At 42.3% G+C, this 23,733-nt stretch overlaps 1 protein-coding gene across 1 annotated transcript in view; it reads left to right on the forward strand.

Moving 5' to 3' along the window:
• uvrag (UV radiation resistance associated gene) overlaps positions 1-23,733 on the forward strand; it is a 260,049-nt gene that overhangs the window by 181,586 nt on the left and 54,730 nt on the right. The gene's annotated exons all lie outside the window — the stretch shown is intronic.

Here is a 23,733-nt window from a genome sequence, read left to right on the forward strand (position 1 = left end):
CCTCTCCACCCCTCTCTACCTCTCCTCCTTTAAGACGCTCCTTAAAACCTATCTCTTTCACCAAGTCCTAATATCTCCTTATGTGACCCGGTGTCAAATTTTGTTTGATAACACTCCTGTGAAGCACCTTGGGATGTTTCACTATGTTAAAGGCGCTATATGAATGCAAGTTGTTGCTGTAAAAAGGTGGAGTGCATTTCAGAGCATGAGGTCAATGTGCCTGAAGGCTCAGTGACCAAAGGCGGAGTGGAGAGGTGAGGGATGCAAAGGAAGCCAGGGTTAGAAAAACATATAATGTATTCTGGCACATGGGGCTGGAAGAGTCTGCAGAGATAGGGAGCACAAGGTATGGTCAGAGTTATAAATGAAGACAAAGACTGAGTTCCATGCATTAAGGTACGGAGAGCTTTTGTAGTTAGTGAATACAGGACCACAAACACCGATGCCTGTGGTACCCCACTGGCCACAGGCTTCCAGTCACAAAAACAACCTTCGAAGGCAGAGGGTGATGGTCGAAGGTTGTTTTTGTGACTGGAAGCCTGTGGCCAGTGGGGTACCACAGGGATCGGTGCTGGGTCCCTTGCAGTTTGTGGTCTACATTAACGACTTGGATATGAATGTAAAAGGTATGATCAGTAAGTTCGCTGATGATACAAAAATTGGTAGGGTGGTAAATAGCGAGGAGGATAGCCTCAGTCTGCAGGACGATATAGATGGGTTGGTCAGATGGGCGGAACAGTGGCAAACGGAATTTAACCCGGAAAAGTGCGAGGTGATGCACTTTGGAGGGACTAACAAGGCAAGGGAATACACAATGAATGGGAGGACCCTAGGCAAGACAGAGGGTCAGAGGGATCTTGGTGTGCAAGTTCACAGATCCCTAAAGGCGGCGGAACAGGTAGATAAGGTGGTAAAGAAGGCATATGGGATACTTGCCTTTATTAGCCGAGGCATAGAATATAAGAGCAAGGAGGTTATGATGGAGCTGTATAAAACACTGGTTAGGCCACAGCTGGAGTACTGTGTGCAGTTCTGGTCGCCACACTACAGGAAGGATGTGATCGCTTTGGAGAGGGTGCAGAGGAGTTTCACCAGGATGTTACCAGGGCTGGAGCGCTTCAGCTATGATGAGAGACTGGGAAGATTGGGTTTGTTTTCCTTGGAGCAGAGGAGGCTGAGGGGGGACATGATTGAGGTGTACAAAATTATGAGGGGCACAGATAGGATGGATACTAAGGAGCTTTTTCCCTTCGTTGAGGGTTCTATAACAAGGGGGCATAGATTCAAGGTAAAAGGCGGGAGGTTTCGAGTGGATTTGAGAGAGAACTTTTTCACCCAGAGGGTGGTTGGAGTCTGGAACTCACTGCCTGAAAGGGTTGTGGAGGCAGGAACCCTCACAACATTCAAGAAGCATTTGGATGAGCACTTGAAATGCCATAGCATACAAGGCTACGGACCAAATGCTGGAATATGGGATTAGAGTAGACAGGGCTTGATGGCCGGCGTGGACACGATGGGCCGAAGGGCCTCTATCCGTGCTGTATAACTCTGACTCTATGACTCAGGGCTGATAGGGGAGTAGGCACTAATGTGGGATTGGATGGATGTGGCAGAGTTTTGAATGAGTTGTAGGGCTGGTGAGAACATTGGAGTAATCAAGTGTGGAGCTGACAAAAGCATGGATAAGAGTTTCAGTGGCAGTAGGGGTGATGTCGGAGCAGAGATTGGTGATACTGGAGGTTTAAATGAGCCCAATTAGATATCCCCTTGTACATTATGGACAAGACCTCTGGTTTTCCTTTTTCCAGAGAAATGGAGAGAATTTTTAGGGAACCAAGGGGCTAATGAGGAACTTAAAGTAATTATTATCAGTAGAGATAAAGTACTTCAGAAACTAACAGGACTAAAAGCCGATAAATCCCCTGGACCTGATGGCCTACATCCGAGGTTCTAAAAGAGGTGGCAGCAGACATAGTGGATGTATTGGTTATGATCTTCCAAAAGTCCCTAGATTCTAGAACAGTCCCAGCGGATTGGAAGGTAGCAAATGTAACCGCACTATTCAAGAAAGGAGAGAGTGCGAAAACAGGGAACTACAGACCAGTTAGCCTGACATCAATAGTCAGGAAAATGCTAGAATCCATTATTAAGGAAGTGGTAACAAGGCACTTAGAACATCATATGATTAGACAGAGCCAACATGGTTTTATTAATGGGAATCGTGTTTGACAAATTTATTGGAGATTTTTGAGGCTGCAACAAGCAGCGTAGATAAAAGGGAACCTGTGGATGTCGTATATTTGGATTTTCAAAAGGCATTCGATAAGGTGCCACATAAAAGGTTGTTACGCAAGATGAGGGCTCATGGCGTTGGGGGTAACATATTGGCATGGATAGAGGATTGCTTAACGGACGGAAAACAGAGAGTAGGGATAAACGGGTCATTTTCAGGTTGGCAGGCTGTAACTGGTGAGTTACTGCACGGATCGGTGCTTGGGCATCAGCTATTTACAATCTATATTAATGACTTGGATGAAGGGACCGAGTGTAATGTATCCAAGTTTGCTGACTATATAAAGCTAGGTGAGAAAGTAAGCTGTGAGGAGGACACAGAGCTTTGCAAAGGGATATAGACAGATTAAGTGAGTGGGCAAGAAGGTGGCAGATGGAGTATTATGTGGGGAAATGTGAGGTTATTCACTTTGGTAGGAAGTATAGAAAAACAGAATCTTTTTTAAATAGTGAGAAACTATTAAGTGTTGGTGTCCAGAGAGACTTGGGAGTCTTGGTACAAGAAACACCAAAAGTTAGCATGCAGGTACAGCAGGCAATTAGGAAGGCAATGGCATGTTGGCCTTTATTGCAAGGGGGTTGGAGTACAAGAGTAAGGAAGTCTTACTACAGTTGTACAGGGATTTGATGAGACCTCACTTGGAGTATTGCATACAGTTTTGGTCTCCTTATCTAAGGAAGGATATACTTGCCTTGGAGGCAGTGCAACAAAGGTTCACTAGATTAATTCCTGGAATATGAGGGTTATCCTATGGGGAGAGATTGAGTGGAATGGGCCTACACACTGGCGTTTAGAAGAATGAGAGGTGGTCTCATTGAAACATATAAGATTCTGAGGGGGCTTGACGGGATAGATGCTCTGAGGTTGTTTCCCCTGGCTGGAGCGTTTAGAACTAGGGGGCATAGTTGCAGGATAAGGTGTCGACCATTTAAGACTGAGATGAGGAAGCATTTCTTCACTGAGGGTTGTGAATCTTTGGAATTCTCCATCCCAGAGGGCTGTGGATGCTGAGTCGTTGAGTATATCCAAGGCTGAGAGAGACAGATTTTTGGACTCTAGGGGAATCAAGGGATATGGGGATCAGGCAGGAAAGTGGGGTTGAGGTCAAAGATCAGCCATGATTTGATTGAATGGCGGAGCAGGCTCGAGGGGCCGTATGGCCGACTCCTGCTCCTATTTCTTATGTTCTTATGTAATTGTAGAAGCTGATGCTGAAAAACCCGGGATAGAGTGTCTTATAAATAGTGATAACATTATGATTTAGTTGGGAAGGCTCCCTTTGCTTTTGTTGGGACATTTTTACTTCTGTTGAGCTTTTAGTTTGCTTGGACCATATGTTTTCTTCTTGTATTGGGGTTAAACAAGACACCAAGGATGAGCACTGTATGTTTCCTTCTGAGTGCGCGGTCTGGGAGGGAGCTGGAATCCAGGGCTGGGGTACAGAGTTTCCATTAAAAGTCGAACAGGAAGACTCAATCTTACCAATGTTAAACAGGGCGATGTTTTTGCTGCCCCACTACTCGTTCACATGTTAGTGTATTCAGAATCTATTGTTCTATGTCTGCGGCTCAATAAAGCATGATTAATTAGGTCGACTCAAAAGGAAAGAGCTCAAGATACCCAACCCTTTCCCTAACAGTAATTCATTTTATAGCCGTTTGATTTTTCGGCAGGGCCACTGATGGTGACAGGTTGCTTTTTTAAAAAAATATTTCTTCTTATTAATGTCCCTTCTCATGTGAAGGATTCTCTATAATGTCGGGGGCTTATTAAAACCAAACCAGCTGCAGTAACTTCTCTGGTATGTAAATAAATTAAACATTTTGAACCGAGCAGTGCCCACAACTCTTCAAAGAGCACTAATTTATCTTGTATTTTGAAGGCTTGTTCCAAGGAGGCCATGTCTAACAGTTGAATCTAATCTACAACCTTTTAAGGAGGTTTTTGTTGTTTTGCAATAGTGATAAATTGGTCTGTTTGCACTTATCAATACCAGGTTAACCTAATGCTTCCTTAAATTCTCTAGCATATCTACTCTTTTTAATATGTTCCCTTACTCCCTCTAATGTATTATAGATGGCTGTTGGAGGAATTTGTTGGACTGTGCAGAACATCTGCACAAAATACTGCATTTCCTTAAATGTCACTTCAGAACTAAGCACAGGTTCTTTTTTCGCCTGAACAAAAAAGGCCCTTAATGTAGTTAAACTGTTCTAGTAATCTTCGAACACAACCGTTGCAAACCAACAAATAGCGCAGTACTCCTGTGGCTGATGCTGTATTTTCACTGCAGAGGAGGCAAGCTCCATTCCTTCTTCCTATTGTCCCTCCAAAAGCCCAACAGGGACATGTAGCACGCAAGTAAAGGGAAGAACAGAGCTTGACGATCATGGGTTTCCATAAGCATCACTCCTTTGGCACCCTAGTATCAGTACAAAATGCCTTAAAAGGGAGACTTGCATTTATATAGCGCTTTTCACAACGTCCCAAAGTGTGTTACAGCCAATGAAGTACTTTTGAAGTGTAGTCACTGTTGTAATGTAGGAAACATGGCAGCCAATTTGCTCACAGCAACGTCCCATAAACAGCGATGAGATAAATGACCAGATAATCTGTTTTAGTGATGTTAGTTGAGGGATAAATATTAACCAGGACAATGGGGAGAACGCCCCTGCTTTTCTTCGAAATAGTGCAGTGGGATCTTTTACATCCACCCGAGAGAGCAGACGGGGCCTGGATTTAACGTCTCATGCGAAAGAGCGTGTAGCATACGCTCAGTACTGCACTGAGTGTCAGCCTAGATTTTGTACTCAAGTCTCTGAAGCAGGACTTGAACCGACAACCTTCTGACTCAGAGGCAAGAGTGCTACCACTGAGTCACGGCTGACACCTTAAATGGTAAGTTCAAATGACTAGACTGTTGCTTTTATCAATATAATCAATACGATAGCTACTTTTTTTTCTTGTTACTCATGTTTGATACAATGTGACTGACTGACTGAAAGTTAGAATGAGATTACAGGTGGAAGTCTGCATAGGATTGAACAATAGTGTAAATTTTCTGCAAGATCTGGAACTCTCCCAGCATCATGTTTACAGTCTTCTCCTTCCATTAAAGTAGTGGCGTGCTGATACTTGGGCCAAGATTTTATGGATAGAGTCTCAGTCACATCCTCTTGCCTGGGAAACTAAACAGTGCCACTTTTTTTTTGATTTCTTCAAACGTTGGTAGGACCATACAAAAATTAAATGCTGCTTTTTTTAAAAATTGCCTTTCTTTGTATTTATTTTCATCTCTATGTGCTATGCCTTGTTGGAAGGGCTCTGTGATCTGCTTCCAGACCTGTCAGTGTTGATGTTATGGCAATTTTACTATGCTTATTTACCATTATATACAATTTACAGCACAGAAACAGGCCATTTGGCCCAACTGGTCCATGCCAGTGTTTATGCTCCACGCGAGCCTCCTCCCACCCGACTTCATCTAACCCTATCAGCATATCCTTCTATTCCTTTCTCCCTCATGTGTTTAGCTAGCGTCCCCTTAAATGCATCTATTCGCCTCAACTACTCCTTGTGGTAATGAGTTCCACATTCTTACCACTCTTTGGGTAAAGACATTTCTCCTGAATTCCAACATTTATGTACACTGTTGCTGACAGCTGACAATGTAAAGGAGGTGAAGTCTGTGCCCTCGAGACATCCACTGGCTTCAGCCAATGCTGGTAGCGCAGAATAATTCTCCCTTCTTCCATGCCTCCAATCCCATGTGTTTTATTCCCATCCTATAGGGAAGTGCCAGCCAGGGTCTGACAACTCTCCATGATGCTGCTCTGATCAAGAACTCTCAGTATTGAAAATTGCAGATGTGACTTCACATCCTCCTGGGTGGAACAGTTTGTAGGGCACTGTGGACAGACTTTTTCTGAGCAAAGTTAGGTGGTACTTGTCTAAAACCCCATTTTTTTTTGGTAGGAAGGAGGGAGTTAATTTTACAAATATGTCGATGCAACTTGTCTCATATCTATCACAGTGTAATTTTGCTTTGTAATTTTTGTGATTTTTTTTTTTTGCGCTCTTCAACAGGAGGGATGTTAGTGCTGGAGAATGGAACTATTTGGCACTCCGTGTCAGTATCATGCATTCCCAAGTCAGGTGTAGAGCAGTTAGCAATAGAGTTAAGCTCCCTCGACTCTAGAATATGGGAGAAGGATGAGAATAGGCAATCCAGTCAATGAAACAGAAAATAGGAGCAGGAGCAGGAGTAGGCCATTAGGCCCTTCGAGCCTTCTCCGCCATTCGATATGATCATGGCTGATCCTCTATCTCAATACCATATTCCCGCTCTCTCCCCATATCCCTTGATGCCTTTTGTGTCTAGAAATCTATCTAGCTCCTTCTTAAATATATTCAGTGACTTGGCCTCCACAGCCTTCTGTGGTAGATAATTCCACAAGTTCACCACCCTCTGAGTGAAGAAATTTCTCATCTCAGTCCTAAATGTCCTACCCCATATCCTGAGACTGTGACCCCTCATTCTGGACCCCCCAGTCAGGGAAAACATCCTCCCTGCATCCAGTCTGTCTGGCCCTGTCAGAATTTTATGTTTCAATTATATCCCCTCTCGTTCTTCTAAACTCGAGTGAATACAGGCCGAGTCGACCCAATCTCTCCTCATATGACAGTCCTGCCATCCCAGGAATCAGTCTGGTGAATCTTCGCTGCACTCCCTCCAAGGCAAGTGTATCCTTTCTTAGGTAAGGAGACCAAAACTGCACACAATACTTCAAGTGTGGTCTCACCAAGGCCCTGTATAACTGCAGTAAGACATCCTTGCTCATGTACCCAAATCCTCTTTCAATGAAGGCCAACATACCATTTACCTTCCTAACTGCTTGCTGCACCTGCATATTTGCTTTCATTGACTGGTGTACAAGGACACCCAGGTTCCTTTGTACATCAACATTTCCCAATCTATCACCATTTAAATAATACTCTGCCTTTCTGTTTTTCCTTCTGAAGTGGATAACTTCACATTTATCCACATTATACTGCATCTGCCATGTATTTGGCCACTCACTCAACGTGTCTAAATCACCTTGAAGCCTCTTTGCATCCTCCTCACAACTCACAATCGTTTTTGTGTTGTCAGCAAACTTGGAAATATTACATTTGGTTCCCTCATCCAAGTTATTGAAATATATTGTGAATAGCTGGGGCCCAAGCACTGATACCCTGCGGTACCCCACTAGTCACCGCCTGCCACCCTGAAAAAGACCCATTTATTCCTACTCTCTGTTTCCTGTCTGTTAACCGATTTTCAATCCATGAGTGTTCACTCTGTCTGTTAGATGGTGCAACCTCATGCACCACCCTCCCTAATTCCTATTCTGCTCCCCAATTTGTCTGAACTCCTTGTTTGGATGAATACCCCCAGCTGCAGCTTTGTGCCGTTATTTTTTTTCACATTTGCAAGTCAACCTCTTGAGTGATATTACAAGTTAGGGAATTGTTTCTTTTAAGGTAGCTTTTTAACTCTTGAGTAACAATGTTTTGGACATTCTTCCTTAATTCGAAAAAATCTTTTTCTTTGACCTCATCTTTAATCCTCTCCCTCTCGTTTCTCCCCTCCAACTAACACCCCCCCCCCCCACCCCACTGCAACCTGACTTTCTTTTGAATCTTTTGAATGAGAGCCACTATATAAATGCAAATTGAAGGAAATAAATTGTACAAAAGCGCATCATCTCAACTATGGACTAGTTTTGTAATAAAGTCCATTCTCCACATTGTGCTTTGTCCCACTTCTGGCTTTCCAACTGACATCACCCCAAAGGACAAGTAAAAGTTAGTTTTTCAAAGGTGCTTTTTTCAGTGTGCTATTGGCAATAGGGGTGCATGGCACTCTCTGCTGACAGCATGTTCTCGGTATAAAGGAATGTTGCTCCATGACCTCAAGTCCAAGACTTGGCTTTTTATGGATCCTGAGTGCAGCTACCGAAGGTGTAGAAAAATCCTGCGGGGACTAGAGTCCTGCTGGTGAAGAGAGTGGAGGCCAATAATCCCTCCTTCCCCTAGCATAAATATAAAAGCATTTAAAGAGAGTGTTGCTCTTGTGGCAAAGTCGGGAGATGGGAAACCTGTTCCTCTCGTGTAGCATAAAACAATTTGTGTAGGTCTGAAAGACGCTTGGGAGACTTGTCATGTCTGTTCTCCTGGATGGAAAAGATCTACTTGGACCTATTTCTGCCCAGTTGAGATTCAACTCTAAGGAGTCTTACAGCACCAGGTTATAGTTCAACAGCTTTATTTAAAATCAAAAGCTTTCGGAGGCTTCCTCCTTCCATTAAAGTACTGTATATATAGTCAGAGAACAATGCCTGGTGATTACAGATAATCTTTCCAACTGCCCATTATCAAGGCAATCAAAGGAATTGAATAGTGTTCAGACAGAGAAACATTGCATACAAGACTACTGAATACACAAACGGTCAGAACACAGAGAGAGAGAGAGAGAGAAACATCCGAAAGGCAGAGAGAGAGAGAATGACCAGTTGTATTAAAAACAGATAACTTTTTTTCGCTGGTGGGGTTACAATCAACGATCCGGAACAGCAGACAGAGGGATCCGCGGTACAGCAACCGAAGAAGAAAGAGTCAAATTGGACTCCTCCGGAGGGTCGCTGCCCTAAGCTTGACATGTATGCTCAAGCTGTCTGGAGATGCGTCAACACCAGATTCATCAGCCGCACTCAAGACAGTCCAGAATGTCACCCAAGCACAAAGCAACGCCATCAACGTTCTCAAGACCAACTGCAACATCGCCATCAAACCAGCGGACAAAGGAGGAGCCATCGTCATACAGAACAGAATGGACTATTGCAAAAAAGCATACCGACAACTGGACAACCAGGAACACTACAGACGATTACCCACAGATCCGACCAAAGAACACACCCACCAGCTCAACAAACTGATCAAGACCTTCGATCCAGACCTTCAAAGCATCCTATGCGCTCTCATCCCACGTACTCCCCGCGTGGGAGACTTCTACTGCCTCCCGAAGATACACAAAGCCAACACACCCGGACGTCCTATCTTATCAGGCAACGGAACCCTGTGTGAGAACCTCTCTGGATACGTTGAGGACATCCTGAAACCCAGCTTCTGACGCGACACTACAGACTTCCTACAAAAACTCAGCACCCACGGACCAGTTGAACCAGGAACACTTCTCACCACGATGGACGTCTCGGCACTCTACACCAGTATCCCCCACGATGACTGCATCGCTGCAACAGCCTCAGTACTCGACACCCAACAGCAGCCAATCTCCAGACGCCATCCTACAACTCATCCGCTTCATCCTGGATCACGATGTCTTCACCTTCGATAACCAGTTCTTTACCCAAACACACGGAACAGCCACGGGGACCAAATTCGCACCCCAATACGCCAACATATTCATGCACAAGTTCGAGCAGGACTTCTTCACTGCACAGGACCTCCAACCAACGCTATACACCAGATACATCGACAACATTTTCTTCCTATGGACCCACGGCAAAGAATCACTGAAGAGACTACACGATAACATCAACAAGTTCTATCCCACCATCAAACTCACCATGGACTACTCCTCAGAATCGGTTTCATTCTTGGACACAGGAATCTCCATCAAAGACGGGCACCTCAGCATCTCACTCTACCGCAAGCCCACGGACAACCTCACGATGCTCCACTTTTCCAGCTTCCACCCTAACCATGTCAAAGAGGCCATCCCCTATGAACAGGCCCTGCGACTACACAGGATTTGCTCAGACGAGGAGGAACGCGATGGACACCTACAGACACTGAAAGACGCCCTCGTAAGAACGGGATATGACGCTCGACTCATCGATCGACAGTTCCGACGGGCCACAGCGAAAAATCGCATAGACCTCCTCAGAAGACAAACACGGGACACAACCAACAGAGTACCCTTCGTCGTCCAGTACTTCCCCGGAGCAACTACGCCATGTTCTTCGCAACCTTCAACATGTCATCGATGACGACGAACACCTCGCTAAGGCCATCCCCACGCCTCCACTACTCGCATTCAAACAGCCACCTAACCTCAAACAGACCATCATTCGCAGCAAATTACCTAGCTTTCAGGAGAACAGCGTCCACGACACCACACAACCCTGCCACAGCAACCTCTGCAAGACATGCCAGATCATCGACACAGATACCACCATCACACGAGAGGACACCACCCACCAGGTACATGGTTCGTACTCCTGCGACTCGGCCAACGTTGTCTACCTCATACGTTGCAGGAAAGGATGCCCCGGAGCATGGTACATCGGTGAGACCATGCAGACACTGCAACAACGGATGAACGGACACCGCGCAACAATCGCCAGACAGGAGGGTTCCCTCCCAGTCGGGGAACACTTCAGCAGTCAAGGACATTCAGCCTCCGATCTTCGGGTAAGCGTTCTCCAAGGTGGCCTTCGAGACACGACAACGCAAAATTGTCGAGCAGAAATTGATAGCCAAGTTCCGCACCCATGAGGACGGCCTCAACCGGTATCTTGGGTTCATGTCACGCTACATGTAACCCCACCAGCGAAAAAAAGTTATCTGTTTTTAATACAACTGGCCGTTCTCTCTTTTTCTCTGCCTTTCGGATGTTTTTCTCTCGCTCTCTCTCGCGCTCTCTCGATCTCTCTCTTTGTGTTCTGACTATTTGTATATTCAGTAATCTTGTATGTAATGTTTCTCTGTCTGAACACTATTCAACTCCTTTGATTGCCTTGATAATGGGCAGTTGGAAAGATTATCTGTAATCACCAGGCATTGTTCTCTGACTATATATGCAGTATCTTTATGGAATCCCACACTCACCTGACGAAGGAGGAAGCCTCCGAAAGCTTGTGATTTTAAATAAAGCTGTTGGACTATAACCTGGTGTTGTAAGACTCCTTACATTTGTCCACCCCAGTCCATCACCGGCATCTCCACATTAGAGATTCAACTGAGCAGAGATTAATACCCATCCCAGTCCTGAACACCAGTCACAGTGCCTGATTGTAAATCAAAGGCTCAGTTCCAATCAAATTTGAGTCCCAACCAAAGACGACTTTTTGACTTGCATTTCAGCATTGTATTCAACATGCAAGAGCAGTAAGGATTCCAATCCCTGCTCCAATGAATATCAGCTGGCTTGAGACCAATCTGCTGATTCATCTATCCATATGTTTCCTGAGGTTGGCTTTCAGATCCGCACAAATTGAAGTGTCTCCTTTCAGATGGGAAGTCTTTCGGCAGAAGAACTACTTCAGGTTAAAAGCATCTCTCTGTTCTTCTCCCTGCATCCACATGCATCACCCCTCCTCCACCTCCCCCCCCGCCCCCACCAAAAGTGACTTTTAAGGCTCTGCATTGCATGTAAAATGGACACTAAACTTGAAGATTATAGTCATTTTAAAAGCACTTGAAATGGATTCATACTAAGAATTTATATTATAGCCCTACTGTACTTTTTTTTAAGACCTTTTCTTCATATTTTTCCAATGAAGGAAAATAAATGTTTTTTAGTAGTTCCAGTGCTTGAAAAGACGTTCTTAACCTAAAAGTGGAATCCGACCATTTATTTTAAGTTACTACCATTTCAGATGCTTTTAAATCCATATTTTACATTCACATCCTAAGGAATTTCCCTTTCCATTCTAACTTGATGTGCCCATTTGTGTCAACTCAGCTCAGTTGATAGCACTCATGCCTCTGAGTCAGAAGGTTGGTGTTTCAAGCCCCCACTCAGGACTTGAGCACCTAATTTGGGCTGACATTTGGTACAGTACTGACAAGAGGTGCCGGATGAGAACATATCTGTCCCTTCCAACTGGTTTAGGTGGCTGTTAGATATTCAGTGGCACTATGTAAGGAGGAGTAGGTAATTCTCATTGCATTCTAGTAAACATTCCTCCCTCAAACAAAACCACCAAAAATAAATGAACTTGTCATTGCTGTTTGTGTGGCTTTACTGTGTGCGGAATAGCTGCCCCTATTTGTGTACATAAGCACTACACTACATAGCACTTCATTGTATGTGAGGCATTTTAGGACATTTCTGATACCTGATGAGGTGCTATGTAAATACAGGTCTTCCATTCACTTACAATACACGCTGGCTTGTTTTCTTGGTAATCAATTGGTTATCTTTCAGGAAACTGGAAGTGATCATGTTACAATCAGTCCTTCAATGTGGCTGTCATCACACATTGAACGCAGTGTCTTCCATCTGATTTTGTCCATCAATGACATCTTCTGCTTGAAAAACCAAGAAAACAGAATAAGACTACTCACAACAAAGTTAACAGCTTTCTATATTTATACGGCATGGAACCCAAATTGCGCACATTATTTTGTTTTGACCCACACTCAAATGTCCTTTGTTTTCAGTGATACAGTATAATATAGTAATTTCAAGGGTATTAATCTCAGCTAAGGATTGGTTATAAATTGATCTTGGATTTTAACATCTTAACTCTTAATGAGACAACTGCCCTGTTGATTCACTGAAAACAAAATATTCTTGCCTTGTACACATGACAGTTGAAATTATATTGGGAACACTGTCTGCAATTTGGTCTCCATGCCTTGTAGCAGATTGATGTATTAGGGAGACTTCAAAAAATAGCATCCAGACAGTCCTGGGATTTGAGGACACAGACTATTCGCAACCTTGGCGTCCTATTCAGCTCCAAGCTGAGTGTCTGACCCCATATCCTCTCCATCACAAGAACCGCTTACTCCCATCTCTGCAATCTGCACTTGCTTCTACCCATCTGCTGCTGAATTTATCCATACCTTTGTCACCTCCAGACTCTACTGTTCCAATGCTGTTCTGACCAGCCTCCCATCCTCTAAGCTTTGTAAACTTCAGTTGATCCGTAGCTAAGGTGGGCCTTTAAAGGAGGAGAGTGAGGTGAAGAGCCAGTGGCTCTCCCTCTAGCCTCTTGAGCATTTCCCCTTCCATTAGCCCCACCTTTGGCGGTCTTGCCTTCAACTGCCTAGGTCCTACATTCTGGAATTCCCTCCCTGATTACCTCTGCCTCTTCACTTATCTCTGATCTTTAAGCCCTTCCTTAAAACCCACCTCTTTGATCAAGCTTTTGGTCACCGCTGCTAATATTTCCTCTTTGGCTCGGCATCCATTTTTGTCTGATTACTCCTCCGAAGAGCTTTGGAACGTTTTTCTATGTTAAAGGCATTTATGTAAATGCAAGTTCTTGTTGTGATTATGAAGAGCAACTCTCAGAATTGAGCTAACTGGCAAAAGATTAAGAGGAGACATGAACCATGTTTTAGAAATGCTGAGCAGAATGGATAATTGAGATGCAAGCAGGCTGTTTAAGTTTGACTGTGAATTCAGAACTGGAGGATATACGTATAAAATTAATAACACGGGAAAGAATTGAGATTAGAAGGAATTTTCCTACCCTTGCCTCCAAGGAGTATTAAGTTTATGGAGTAGACTTCCAACTAAAGAAGTTAATCTCAAGATCTTAATGTAATACAATATGGATTTTGATTTAACTACTAGCTAGGAATGGGATTCAAAGCTAAAAGTATAACTATAGATAATCAAAAGCAGTGTGGAATAGGATGATTCCTGAGCTGTTTGAACTATGAAAATGTCATGTCAAGGCAGATGACAAGTCAGGGATGAATAATGTAGGAAGTAAGGTTAGCTATCCTGGAGTTTTGCTTGATTTACTTTTTACAGTGCAAGGAGAAATCTTACAAAACCTCTCTTCAGGAGGTAAAATGGGTTGGATAGAGTCCATGATAGTGCAGATTGTAAATGGTCTGTGGAAGAAATGGAGTTGACGGGCCAAATGGCCTTATCCCATTTCGTGCTTTCTTTTGTTCTTGAGTTAATCACTCCCATGCATCCACAGTCCTGTATATAAATCATATGAACCCCTCAACGAGATTACTATTACAACACCTCCCGGCATTCATTGTTCTACATATGTAAACTGTGTGGACCTCTTAGACCACAGCCTGTAAACCCCCAAATGTCTATCCTTCCTTCCTGATGTATCTAAATTCCTTGTAATCAATCCCAGGTATCTATGATTTTTTACATAATTTATTTCTCTTGTTTCTTTAGGTGGTAGACCATTCAAGTTTGCACATATATTCACACGCTGAACGAGCGAGAGACACACTGACACACCTGTAGAAACTGGTCACTTAAAAAAAAAAACTTAATTTTAGAAGCTAAATTGTACTTTAATACAGGGATATGTGTTCTGCACATTGCTGCCATATTTATGATATCGCTCCAAATAAGCAATGAGAATGCAAAACAGATGTCTCCTGCAAGATTGGGACCAGCTGATGCCAGTTAATATCGTGCACTGGATTATAAAACATTTTATTGGACTTTTGTATTGAAGTTAAATGCTTTATTGCCCCAAATGCAAGATGTCTAATATAATGCAAGTTTTTGGCACGTGTGGCCAAATTCACAACACAGTCATTTATTTTACGGAGTTGTAAAGTTGTGTAGGGCTGGGAGACTAGGTACTGCACCTAGCAATAATGATTTGATTTAAGGTCTGTCATTTCTTTTTTTGTTTTAAACTTAGCAACTGACATCTGACTTTGTTTGGAAAGTGTTAGGAAATTCAGTGTTCGCCTTCAGATATCTGAAACATTAATACTGCAGCTGAGTAGGTTCAATGTCTGCAAGATAAATACACTCGTAACAAAAAGGATGTAAAATTAAAGTGGATTTTCAATTAGAAGCAGGTTTATTTTTTAGTGTAATATGGGTAGGGAGATTGATCTATTTTGTAGAGTTATCAATAGGGCTGGAATTAACAACTAATCTGTGTAAGAGGCATTGAATTTCCAGGTAATAGCTTGCAGATTATTTCTTGATTCAAAACTGCAGCAAAAAATGTCTTAAATAATGAATGTATGCATGTCCTCACACATCAAGGGTAAATGAGTGCACCAACAGCAGATAATAATCTAAAACAGAATATAAAAGCAAAGCACATTAATAATTTTAAATAGTCCGTGCTAGGGAACGCGCTCAAGGTTGCCATCTGATCTCTGGGTTAAGATGGATATAAACTGCATGAGCTTGACCTCAATTACATTATGGCCTTCTAATGACCCCCAGGTATCCATCCTATGCATAAAGGTAGTTATTACTGGCAATCTCGACCATAGACAGCAATACTAGAGCTTCGAATAAGGTTTGAAAACAGGAAGTTACTGCTACAATGTTGGAAAATTTGGAAACTGTTTACTTTTTTCCTCCATTGTCCAACATTCTCTCCCTCTGTTCCCAGAGTCACAGAATTCTGCTCTGTTGGTAATTTATTCTTGACAAACTGGTGGCATTTCATGTTTGTAGCGTTGCTTCCCTTTCAAAAGTTCATAGCATTTATCAGCAATGTTGTGGGTTTTGAATATTGCTCACAATGTCCACAAGTCTCAATCGCTGATGAGACAATAAGTGTCTTTGGTTCCTTTTATTCAAACGTGTTGGGAATGCTTGTGAGGAGTGATTGCAAAGGTCCCAGTGGCTAGAAAGGAGCATTGGTGGTACTTGGTGCTAAGAAGCAATCTTCCTTCCTAAAGCGCGCACAGCTGTGTAGAATTGTTCCTCATTCATGTTTTCTCAAGACCGACTTCGATAATCCCTACAATATCTGCCATCCCCATATCTATTATCACTTTTAACTCATCGATTTTATTTCTTCTGCTCCAGTAGAAATTGCCCTTGGGAAACTAAATAAGTAGGGTGGGATCCATAACAGGGTAAATTTGTCATTATCTGTGGAAAGAGTAAGCTTGATGGGCCAAATAACCCATGCTTTGCTCTCTTTGCAGATACGCTGATCCTCCATGGCATTGCTCATGGGTATCGGGATCCAGGGAGCAGTTGTATTGTTTAGCTACTGATCCATCCTATCCATTTAAGACCACTTCTCAGAAGATGCTAACAGGAATATGGTCAAAATAGGTCATGTTGAAATGGGGGCTTCCTCTATTGAAAGTTTCTCTAGCTTGGCAGCTGCATGGCTCCTCGATATCTCAACAACCTCTCCAATTTACCTTAAGATCCGAAAAAAATTGCTAATAACTGGTTTCAAGGATCAATGCTGGGTCACTTTTGTCCTGAGTATATATAAATGATTTGGACTTGGGCATAGTGAGCATAATCTCAATTTGCTGACTATGCAAGGATAGTTTTGGCAAGCAATGAGTAAAACTGTAAGGGAATTCAGGAAGGTACAGACAAGTTAGCACATTGGGCAGACAGGTAGAAGATTCAAGTTAATGTAGATAAGTGTGAGTTAATGTATTTTGGGAGGAGAGAGACAAGAAATGAGTCGACACACTCCATGGAAAGGTGCTGAAAGGTGTGGATGAACAGAGACACTTAAGAGTTCAAATACATAATTCTCTACAAGTGTGAGTACAGATAGATAAAGCCAGAAAAAGAGTTTTATAAATAGGGGCATGGAAGCATAAGAGCAAAGTAATAATAATTTGCACAAAATATTGGTTATGCTACAGTTTGAATACTTTATGCAATTTTGGGTGTCGCATTGCAGAAATGACATTAAAGCCAGAGAGAGCATTCAATGTCAGTTCACCAGGGATGGACAAGTATAGTTACGAGGAAAGACTTGAGATACTGGGACTAAAAGGGCTGGCGCAGAGAAGGCTAAGAGGGCAATTAATGCAGCCTTTTAAAATTATAATTTGTTTTGATAGTGCACAGGGAAAAATCATTTCCTTGAGTTGGGGAGTCGGTAACCAGAGGTCATCAATTTCAAATTGTCAGTGAGGAGAAAGGTTAGGTTAAATTTCTTTCTGCAGAGGGTTGTTGGAGCTTGGAATGCTTTGCCGCAGAGACCATTGCATCTTTTAAGGGAAAATTGTTTAAATATTTGAAGGTGGGGAGAGAGCAGGGGGCTCAACCAAAGAGCCAGCACAGACACGATGGGCCAAATGGTCTCCTGAAGTGTAAACTTTATGGCCCTATGGTTATTTTTGTTTCTTTTTAAAAAAACGATTGCTCCCTTGTGATTTGTTGATGTTTTATACATAGTGCGTTGAATGCTCTCAAACCTTATCCAAGTAGATTTGTATGTGATGCTGAGGTAATATACATACACATTGATGCTCTGGGTATTTTGTTTGGGGGAGGTAGGTGGAGGAAAGAGACTTGTGTAACAAAATGGTAAACTCATTTCAAAGGAATATTAAGGTTTGACTTTAATTATGCAATGCACAGAGGAAATCTTCCCATTTTATTACACCTTCCCCATGGAACAAATCCACTACCTCGGCTACTGACTATTTTTCATGCTAATTACACTTGCATTCACTTTTTCATTATTCATTCTCAGGATGTGGGTGTCACTGGTAAGGTCAGCACTTATTGCCTATCCCTAGTTGCCCTGAGAAGGTGGTGGTGGAACTGAATGGCTTGCTAGGCCACTTCAAAGGGCAGTTAAGAGTCAACCACATTTAACGTGGGATTAGTCACACAAAGGCCAGACCGGGTAAGGACGGCAAGTTCCCTTCCCTAAAGGACATTAGTGAACCAGTTGGGTTTTTAATGACAATTTGATAGCTTCATGGCCACTGTTTACTGGCTCAGTAACCCCTCCATACCAGTTCCCTGATGTAATCAACAACCACTTATTTTCAGTGTTTTTTGCTTTGTATTTATCATGGTGAGGGATAGCCAGTGTTGGGTAATGGAACAATTATTCTGCTTTTTACCATCAGTGGCAATATCAGTCACACCTAGGAAAGGTATAGCCTGGCCAAGTGTAGAGTGAAGCTCGTTCCTCTCTGTGTAACAGTTACCACTTGGATTTATCTAGCAAAACCTTAGGGAGTCTACACCTTCAAGGGAGGGGAAAAAATGGGTCATGAGGGGGTGAGGAGGAGAGATGGATAGAAATTGAAACTTTCAAAATAGTATTCGATGTTTGGTGAGGTTTATTTCTAAGCATGAATCTGAGCTGTGCATTCACGTGGAAGAGGCAGAATGACCCGGCGACCATCAAAATAAGACTGGTTCAATAATCAGTTAAAACATTTTAAAGCATAGGTTTTTCCACTCAAAAGGATCCATTGTTACTTTCTGATAATAAGTAACAGGCACAGGCGCAATGTCAAGACATCATTTTCGTAATCACTTTGTTGCCACGAAAAACATTTGTTTCCCATTAAAGGCCATAAGGTTCTATCCATTTTCACTTAAAGTTTTTTTTAATTTAAAGAAGGAAAGCATGGTAAAGAAACTCCCAAGTTGTAACTTGCTGGTGTTTATAGTCCTCAAGACATTTTTATTGCAACCTCAAGGATTATCTTACATGGCATAGTTGTAGTGCCAATGAAATACTGACAATTACACATACCTAATGTATTGATTTCAGCTAATGCTAATGAAAAGTTCTTTCATTGTCTGCTGGACTACTGAAGGACAGTAGTTTATAGTCATGGATGAAAGTACACTTTAAGGCAGTGGCACATTGATTTATTAATGGCATTCTTAGACATGGATTGAAATCATTGTAACAACAACTTGCACTTAGTATCTTTTAATGTAGAGAACTTTTTTTAGAATCAGACATTGAGCAGGAGTTGGGAGAAGAGCTCCTGAAGGTGACTGAGAGCATGGTTGAGGAGGTTTGAGAAGGCTTTCGAAGATGGGGAGACATGGTTTAGAAAGAGAATTCTGGAATGTGGGGCATTTATGACTGAAGGCACTATCACAAAGTTTGGGGAGAGAGATAGGAGGGATGGGAAGAGGAGCCCATAATAATCAGAAGAATAAAGGGGATGAGCTCAAAAGTAGGATTGGAGGAGATTGGAATTAAGGTATAGTAAAGCCTTGAAGTGATTTGTAAACCAGGATCTATATTTTGTAATCCACATACTTTTGGATTTTGATGTTTTTGGATCCTTCCATTTTAAACAGAGTCCAACCTTTTACAACTAAGGATTTTTTGGACAGTTTTAACAGTTTGCACCATGACTCTCTGAATTAGCAACAGTACTATGTAATACAATATGGTGGCTCACAGCACTGGATCACCAATGTATGGCAGAACACATTGATAATATCCACAATTCCCTTACACAGAGTTTCTGCACTTGACTATGCCATTAAGGTGCAACAGAGTGAAGACTTGCTTTTAACCATTTTGTTTTGTGCTCATTAAGGTGAAGAATGTTAATGCTGAGGAGTGGAACTCATTGCTTTTTAGGCACCCATTGTCTGCACCAAGCACTCCCAGCACCGACAGATAGAGTCAAGACTGCCGAAAATCATTTCATATAGGACCTTTACAGCAAGGCTGGGGGGCATTGGTTAGGAGGAGTTACTGAGCCAGTTGGTGCAAGTGAACTTAATTAGGATGGAGATAGTCAACAATCTAGGTTGGTGGTTTTGCTCCAAACTAATGAGGTAATAAAATGGGAAGATTTTCTTTGTGCGGTGTAGCAGAATTAAACTAATGCCTTGCAAATAAGTTTCTGAATATGTTGCACAGCACATAAAGACCCCCCCACCGCCTCCGTACATCAATGTGTTTAACTTCAGTTTGTACGTTAGTGTAGCATCCCACGCAAATATATTTGGATAGGTTTTGAGAGCATTCACCACACTTTGTATTAAATATTAACAAACCACAACTGAACAGTCTTTCGAGAAAGACGCAGAAAAAGGAACCCATACAACCATAGAAGTTTATAACCACAGACCATTTGGCCCATCATGTCTGTGCCAGCTCTTTCCTAGAGCAACCCAAAACTAATTCCACTGTTGCGATTCTTCCCCACAGCCTGTAGTTTCCTCTGATTTAAATAGTTATCCAATTTTCCCCTTAAGATGCGATGATCTCTGCCTCACTCCTTGTGACAAAGCATTCCGCGCTCCTCTATGGAAAGAAACTTCACCTAACTCCTTTCCTCACTTTGTGAGGATTTTAAATCGATGACCTCTTAGCACTGACTATGCAATCAGAGGAAATAGTCTTCCCTGTTCACTATCAAACCCCTTCATAATTTTAAAAAACCTTTTATAAAATCTCCTCTTGGCCTTCTCTGCTCCAGTGAAAATCTTATCTCCTCATAACTAGTTTCCCATCTCTGGCATCATCCTTGTGAATCTAAGCTCCTTCTACTCTGGAAGGATCCAAAAATATCAAAATCCTCCAATATTTTGCTTCCTTAAAGGATTGGCTCATTGGGTCCAGTATCCTTTTCCTGCTACTAAAAAACAAAGGTGATAAGTTCCTGCATTCCTCAATTTTATATTATTTTGCACTAAAAACGTGTACTGTTGCAGCAAACCTCTTTACAGTTTAAAACTGCCTAGCTACAGTGCATGCTACCAATTAAACATGCCAGGTGATGAATTAGCCAGGTTCAGCCCAAGGGCAGACTTTATACACAATGGCCCTTTAACACTGAGGCCGTCCTAAAGCAAACATTCAATCTCCTGAAAGGGCAAACCTCAAGTAGCTCGACATGGGAAAGTTTATTTTATTTTGGTGCGTAATGAAAGAACAAAATTATTAATGAATTCTTTTTGTTATAGGGGCTGACACTGAATTAATTTTTTGGGGGAGATGGGGTAGATGGTGTTCATCAAACATACATCACTCTAGACCCCTCATTCCTAGGCAGGATTGATGTAGGAATAAAACTCATCAAGCTGTAGCAAAGCATGTGTGATTCCCTCCAGGTTTCAACCTTGGTCAGCAGAAGATGTTTCTCACCTGGCTATGGTCTGATTCCTTCCTCATTGGCTCCCCTCCATAAGATGAAAGCTGATAGAGTCTTAATGATAATGTAGTAGTGTGCTTAAACCTGTGCTTGCAAGACCATATTGTCTGCTGCATTATCCAGCCCATCTTAGAATCTTAAAGCACAGAAAGAGGCCATTTGGTCCTTCGTGCCTGTGCCGAATAATTTTGAATGCCTCTATTACATCTTCTCTTAACCTTCTCTGCTCTAAGGAGAACAATCCCAGCTTCTCTGGTGTCTCCACATAACTGAAGTCCACCATCCCTGGCATCATTAAATGACTGCCAAGAAATTTCTTTTCTGCTGAGTCATTTCACCAGTAAATCTGCCGCTTTTTCGGTAGCAGTTAACTTATTCTAAATCTTTCCCATTTAGAGCATGGGCAGTAAAGACTTTGGATATCTGTTGGACGAGCTGTTTTATCCAGTGAATGGAGCCATTAATGCCACCCATTTGTTGTTTGTGTTATTTAGTAATCAGCCTTGCTTCCACAACAGTTGCTGCATTTTGAAGTCATTCTTCAATGTGCAGCTCATTTGAGATGTTTGAGACAAGGTGCTGCCCAGTGAATTTAAAAAATGTGTTGCTTCTATTTATCTTAAAACTCAGTGAAGCAGCATATCCAAGGAAGTAGGTCATCTGTCCTGTCCAAGAGTGAATAGAACTCCACCTATCCACTACATGGCCATTACTACTTTCTAAAGGACATTGTAAGTAGCTACATAGTTAGAGGCATGAAGTGCAGTTAAAGTTTTTCTAAAGTGCATTTGTCAGTCTTTATTTTCCATTGCTTTTGCAACTGTTTGGTTAGAATTCAGAAGGGGGGAAATTACATGGGTTCACTGACATCTATGACCTTTTAAGTAAGGATGATGTGTGAACAAGAGTCTTCAACGTATAATGAGGCATGAGCTGACACTGGGACTATTAAACCATTCATAAGTTGGGAGGGGCTGGTGTAGGGTTGCCAACTCTGGTTGGACTCTCCCGCCTCCAACCACCCTGCCCCCAAGCTCCCGTCATTGGTCGCCCGATACGACCATCCTCACGGCACATCGCCGTCCCACGCCAATCGGAAAGCGAACAGACACTCCTTTACCCGATTGGATGCTTCGTGACTGACAGTCAAACAGACTTTTTTTTCCCCTATCGCCAATATTTTTATAACTAGTAAATGAAAGTGTCCAAAGGAAAATTTTTTTTAAAAAACATTTTTTAATACCCCTAATTATTTTTTTCTAGGTTTGCTGGAAGTAGTGTCCAGGCGATTAATCTTTAATTCCTGGTGGCTCCAGGACAATCTTGGAGGGTTGGCAACCCTCTGCTGGTGGGAGGATGAAAATATACACCAGACATTCACTAAGGATCAGCTGTTGTTTTCTAGTTTAATTTGAACTTGCTCTGAAAAATGGTGATCCATTTATCCCCAAGCAAACTTTATTCCACTTCATACTTACAAGATTAACATCCAGCACTCCTAGATCAAGACCCTAGCACAAGGGGGATACAGTTCCTTTGTTTGGGTCACCCCAGTCTTTATTCCTGAGCCTCGGGTGCTCCACCTACTTACTGCCCTGGTATTGTATTTGCGATTTCTCACTCTCCCATCGGCTTTCAGCCTTGCTATCTAATTTTCAGTAGTAATGGGATAAGCGGTGATGAATAAGGTGATGATTTGAATGCAGTGTGGAATGTGATCCTTGGTGTGCTGCTGCAAGCATTTTGTAACGTTTGATCAAAATTCTAGAGTTTTGAAAGTCGGGGAGAAATTTTAGAGCTTGGAGGCTATCTTTTGGCAGGTTTATTGCCTCCCTCAGGAGATTGAGCAGAGTCCATGGCAGGACAGATTGTGAAACAAATGGACCTGACAAAACAATTGGCCTTTCCTGGTTCCATGGTTTGGCACATGTTTGTTTTTGTTTCATTCAAACTTTATCGCAGTCATTTTTTATTTGCAGTTCTAGAGTGTGTATGTTTGTGGGGGAGAGCAATGATTATCTTAAAACTCTTTTTTTAGAAAGTTTGGAAAATTGTCCAGCGTCTCAGTTATGGCACAACTTTGTGCTGAAGAGGCATAAATATGATTGTATTCTTTCTCAGTGACCCTTTCAGTGGCCCCTTTTCTGTTCACTCTGGCATATTTGTTATGGCAGGAAGCTTTAACTGTGGAGAGGAGGGAGAAAATTGCAGTTTGTATGGAAATGTAAATGAATAGCATCTGTTTCATGTAGCTGGCGTATCATACAGATTTAAATGTTGATCATATGTACAGGAGGAGTCAAGTGTCACCTAGTGCAAATTTGTGAGAAAACTTAAGGTTGCAATACCTCTGCAAATAAACTTGGTAATTTCATTAGTTTTTTTTAAAAGGGATTTTTCCATCTCTCCCCTTAGCCTGCAACAGCTCAGGTCAATGTCACTATCATCAGTTGATGAGAACGTGATCACTTCCACACCGCCTGAGGAAGGGGAAAGCCCCCGAAAGCTTGTGGGATTAAAAATAAAATCGTTGGACTATAACTTGGTGTTGTAAAATTGTTTACAATTGATGAGAACGAGGAGGGGAGGTGATTGTGTTATCCCCATTC

The sequence above is a fragment of the Heptranchias perlo genome, chromosome 6, assembly GCF_035084215.1.
Source record: "Heptranchias perlo isolate sHepPer1 chromosome 6, sHepPer1.hap1, whole genome shotgun sequence".
In the NCBI taxonomy this organism is placed as follows: domain Eukaryota; kingdom Metazoa; phylum Chordata; class Chondrichthyes; order Hexanchiformes; family Hexanchidae; genus Heptranchias; species Heptranchias perlo.